Source organism: Mustela putorius, unplaced genomic scaffold (genome assembly GCF_011764305.1).
Source record: "Mustela putorius furo isolate JIRA1106 unplaced genomic scaffold, ASM1176430v1.1 tig00000281_pilon_pilon_pilon, whole genome shotgun sequence".
Lineage (NCBI taxonomy): Eukaryota > Metazoa > Chordata > Mammalia > Carnivora > Mustelidae > Mustela > Mustela putorius.
The window spans coordinates 4,453,667-4,459,249 of record NW_025421343.1 but is presented as its reverse complement, the minus strand read 5'-3'; positions in this window follow the sequence as shown (position 1 = coordinate 4,459,249).

Below are 5,583 nucleotides of genomic sequence, written 5' to 3'. Positions count from 1 at the left end.
CTCAGGTCATGATCTCGGGGTCCTGGAATACAGTCCCGCATCAGGCTCTCTGCTCAGTCGGGAGCCTGCTTCCCCTCTCACTCTCTGCCAGTATCTCTGCCTGCCTGTGATCTCTCTCTCTCTATCAAATAAAAATCTTTTTTAAAAATAACAATTTTCCTTCATTTAAAAATAGCTTCTATTTTTCATATTCAAATGTAATGCGTATTCATTGTAGAAAATGAAGTTCATCCAATAGCACCATTCTCAACCCTTAATCAACACTTAGTTCAGAACCACAGCCGCTGCTATTGTCAACATTGTTCTCTCTTCAGTCTTCCCTACCTTTTTCTTCTTCCTGTTCTTTCTCTTTCTCTCTCTCTCCACCCGTGCATATTGTAAAAACAAAGCCAAATTTAAAAAAATCATTCCTCATCAGAGATAACCACTGCTAACAACTTGGTGTGTATTGTTACGCACATTTTTATGACAGTGGAGATGCATATCTACCACAAACCAAATGGGGTCTACTGGCTGTCCTTCAAACCCAAGTCTGCGTTAAGGGAGAACACACACCATGGGAATTGCCGCCTGTCAGTAAGAGGCTGTTAGGATTTATAGCCCTTGGGGTGGAGCGAGGTGATTTGCAGGAGGGTTTAAGGAAGCTGGGCTCTGCTCTGGATTGGACGTTGCCAGGAAGCAGGGTAATTCTATGATGGCTACCTTGATTAATGTCACCCAGGAGGGGCAACCCAGGGCGAGGCTAAAGCTGGCAAAGAACTGGTAAAGGAACAGCAGTCTCGACTATTAGCCAGGACAGGTGGATGCTTAGTCGTGTTTGTGCTTTGGACAAGGCTCCTGGGTGGTCTGTGTGCAGACATGACTACGAGCGGTCTTGTTTTTATCTGCTCTATGACGTCACAGCATGGCCTTATCTGCTCTCTCTGTGCTGTGACACAGAACTCCTGAGCCTCACGGTGCTGCCAGGCCAGCTCCCAGCTGTTAGAGCTGCTCTCTTCCCTCTCAGGGTTGTCTCTTCTTTTCACCTAACAACCTTGTGGACATTTCTTCCAAGTCAAGATTGAGTCTTATGTAACCAAATTTCTCTTGTTAAATAGATGTTTTCTGATATTTTAGGCATATAATACTAAAATGAAATCCTTCAGAAATATATCTTGGCACACAGTATACTGTTATTTCCTTAAATTTTTAGACGTGTAATTACTGGGTCAAGCGATGTATACATTTTAAGGATTTTAGTAAAATCTCACCAGAACGCCTTCCACAGAGCGTGAACTAATTTCACTTTCAATAAGCTAGGACAGAATACTCCCTTGCCTACCCCCAAACCCTCATCAGCACAAAGCCACGAAGTATCATCAATCTTTTTTTTCTTAATCTTAGCAAGTTTTGTAGACTGAGGCACACCTTGTTTTTAAATTTCTGTTGTGTAAAATTGGACACCTGACAAGGACCAACTGTGGCATATGGATCTCACTGGACTCTACTGCGTTGGACTGTGTCCGTAGCTCCGAGGCAATCCAGTTAGGGGGCACAGAGCCTTCTGCTGGTGTCTCAAGTCTGTTTCTCAGGCTACCAGTTAAGAAGGGATGTATACAGAAAGGGGCATCTTGGGGTTCCTCCAGATTTGGAACACATTTTGACAGCAGTGTTTTTCAAAGTGTGTTGTTACCTCCTCTCTTGTCTGCCTCCTAATTCCCCACTGAATTAGGAGCATCAAAGGGACAGGGACTGTGTCTTCCTCACTTTCATCCATTTTTTTTTATTGTGGTAAAATCCACATTACATAAAACTTACCATCTTAACCACCTTTAAATGGTACTAAAGGACATTCATATTGTCCTTAACCATGAGCATCATCCATCTCCAGAACTCTTTTCACCTTATAAAACTGAAACTCTCTCACCATTAAACAATCCCCCACATCGTCCTCATCCCCGGCCCCTGGTCACCACCACTCTAGTTTCTGTCACTATGATTGCAACTACTCTAAGTACCTCATAGAAGTGGAGTCATACAGTATTTGTCTGTTTATGACTAGCTTCCTTCACTTCTCATCTTCACGTCTATCCATGCTGTAGAATGTGCTAGAAGCTCCTAAAGTACTGTAAGAAAGAAACATGCTGTTTTAAGCCACTGAGAGTATTCAGTTGTTATTGCATCGTAACAAAGCCTGTCCTGACTAGAACAGCAGTAAATGCCCCCAAAGAATACGAACTTCTCTAGCAAAGCACCCAATGGCAGTTTGTCATAAACCTTTGTAGAAGTAGCATATGGAGATGGGATTGGGAGGGAGACAAACCATAAGTGACTCTTAATCTCACAAAACAAACTGAGGGTTGTTGGGGGGAGGGGGTTTGGGAGAGGGGGCTGGGGTTATGGACATTGGGGAGAGTATATGCTATGGTAAGTGCTGTGAAGTGTGTAAACCTGGGGATTCACAGACCTGTACCCCTGGGGATAAAAATATATGTTTATAAAAGATAAAAAATTAATAAATTTTTTAAAAAATTGGTTTACCTAAAAAAAGAAGAAGAAGTAGCATGTGGACATCTTGGTTTCTGAGCTAGGACTCCATAGGTCCGTGTGCCTTTTTTTGAGGACATTTATCCGGGAAGTGCAAGGTGATCACAACTTAAGATGAGCTATAGTGTTACGACAAAACCACAAAATACCTAAACCTAGTACGCTGGGTGGTGATGGGTTTTGAGTCTGACAAAAGACTGACTTGGTGGATATCTGTAAGGAGAAGCTACGTTAGGGCGAATGGCTACTTGCAAAGGGTTAGAGGAAGGTCCTCCCTCCTTCACTTCAGACCCCTTCAGCGCTTACTCAGCTGCACCCGCCCCTGTCCGGGCCCTTCTCCTCTCTCGCCCTCTACAGGCCAGTTCATAATGCCGCACTCTGCTCTCTGCCAATTGTAGAAACGCTATTAGTTACAGTGGGCGTGAATTTTTCTCCACAAACCCACAGGTACAAAAAAGATTACTTATTTCCATAAATCATATTAACTGGTTCTCAGCCCCAATTCTCTTTTGGGGGAAAATATTCTATTTCAGCCGTCTTGGAGGTGGCATCCTCCTCTCTAGAACTGAATGCAAATTCAGGGAACTTAGTGCGGCTCCGGGTAAAGGCAAGCAGAGTCTCTGGTTCCTATGATCAGTGATGAAAAGTTCATTGTCTGGGCTGGGAGAGACAAAAAGTAGGTGGCTCCATCCTTCTACACTAAATATGGGGACACTTGCCCATAACCTCAAGGCTGTGACTGCTTCCAACATCCTCCAGAGCTTGTGGAGAAGCTGCAAGGAAACAGGGAGCAGGTCCAAGTCACTAAAAGAATAAAAGAGCCATCCCCACCCTTACCTCAGGGAAAGGCCACTCCTGCTTCCTCGCTTCTTCCAGGGAAAGGAACAGGAGCTCATCTATCACACACAATGACGGGTCTTGAAAGGAGAGTGCTGGCAATGGGTGCCCAGTCTTGCTCGGCATTCTCGGGCTTGCAGGGGAGTTCCAGCGAATCCATCTGAGGCCAACTGGAAGCCCTTAGCTGACAGGAAGTACACCTCCCAAGGCCCCAGGCCTGGGCTTTCCTCCCAAGTTCTCTGCTGAAGCCTCTACCACACCGGCCTAATCACCCTCTCAATTCTTAACTGTCAGGGAGTCCCTGGAGTGAACCCAGCCCTGGCAGGATTTTATTCCCAGCCTCCTCAACTCCAAAGTCCTTGCCTGAACTTGAGGGCAGCCTGTGGGTCTCTGGGGCTGGCACCAGTTGCTGATTCCTCCTGCTTCAACCGTGACTCCAGCTGCAGGTAATGAAGGCCCTCAGCCTGTGTCGGCCAAGCCTCCGAGTCCACAAGAGGAGGGCCGACTCTGACATAAATGAGGGTTACCACATCCATGGGCAGGCAGGTCCGGGATTCACCTGTAGCCCTAAGCCCCAGGCACAGCCTGTCTAGGGAAAACCTGAGTCCCGTGGCTGAGAGTCCTTGAAAAAGAGAGAGGCCGAGAGTTGTAGCTCGCACTAATTTCTCCGCAGAGCCTGGAGTAGCCCCCTGAAGCTGATCTCTTGTCTGCACCCTTCCGACCACACCTGGCCTCACCTAACATCCTGGGGGAGCTAGATCACTCTGTGGCTTGCCCTTCCCTCCCCCAACCAGGACCTGGTGTTTTGCATCAATCCAGATGGGCCACTCTGGAACCACTCGTGCTATCTGCTGGCCACACAAAATGCCATGTCACAGAGAGGCCTGTCCCTAGACCTCACCAAGGGTCTGCATTTAGAAACAACTGCAGAACCACGTCTTGTTATTTCTATTGCCATCTTCTCCATCAGTTGGCAAAGGTGATTTTTAAAAAATTTCAGCCTTGCCTCTGCTATAACCAGACCCTGGAGACGCAATCTGTGCGGAGATGACCGAGAACCACCAGTGGTGGCCATGACTGTCCCCCTCTGACAGGGACATAGTAGCCAGGAGGCTCAGGACCCAGCAGAAATGGAAAGCATCCCCTTCCTGCCATCACTCAGCCACCAGTGAACTTTCAGGACTGCTGGGGAGAGGGATGGTGCCTGAGAAAGGAAGTGAGTCAGCCTCCTGCTAGGTTAGGACAGTGCTGGAGCTCACCTGGCTGGTAAAAGTCAGCAGCCAGCATCCCTCTCTGGTTCTTCCAGTAGGGCGGTGTGGTTAGCAGCAAACCACTGGTTAGGGGCAAGCGGAGAGTCACAATCTATGGACCAGGGGCCAGAGCCAAAAATGGAGAATTTAAGAGTGAGGGCCAGAAAGTGTGCCATCTTTGGAGTCTGGGGCTAAACACTAACACAAGGCCCAACCCGCCCCCTCCCCACAGCTGCTTTAATGTGTGAAGCCAGGCAGGTCTCTCGCTGCCAGAATCCTCACAACTCTCCCTGCAGAAAGCCTACACCCACCTTTAGCTCCCTTCCCCACACACAGATCCTCTCCTCCTCACACACCGTCACAGGTGGAAGTCATGCAGCCATTACTCACACTGTCTCTGTGGGGGTTGGCTTTACGTTCCTGTGCGATCACCCATGTTTGGGGAACTGAACTTCACACTAACCGAGAGCTAGCTCTTTTCCCTTTATGCCTATTTCCCTCTTCCTCATTTTTTCCTACATTACTCATCTCATTTTCCTCCAACCAGAGTCCTGTCCAGGGACCAAATGCCCCAAATCCACTGTCCTCTGGTCCCTTTCCTCCTCAGAGAGACCCCGGGCCCCTCTGACATCACCTCACCTCTCTTCCTCCCCCAGAATGGAACAAATCCATCACCTTAAGAGAACAAAGTGAGGATAAACACAAAAACACAAGACCAGTCCCATAGAGGACTAAGAAGGTCACTAAGCTCACGCTCATCTGAGGATCATAAAAACCACGGGCCCATCCTCCCAAAACCTGGACATCAGCAGCTAAGACCTGGCCAGAGATGACCTGGGACAGAAGTCTGTGTGAGGCCACGATTCTCCTCCCGCAGAATGGGGCTTAGGTTGACTCAGGTGTCATGGTTATCACACGGTTCAGCTAGAGGATTATGGCATCAGAGGTCAATGTTTGCAATAACAACATC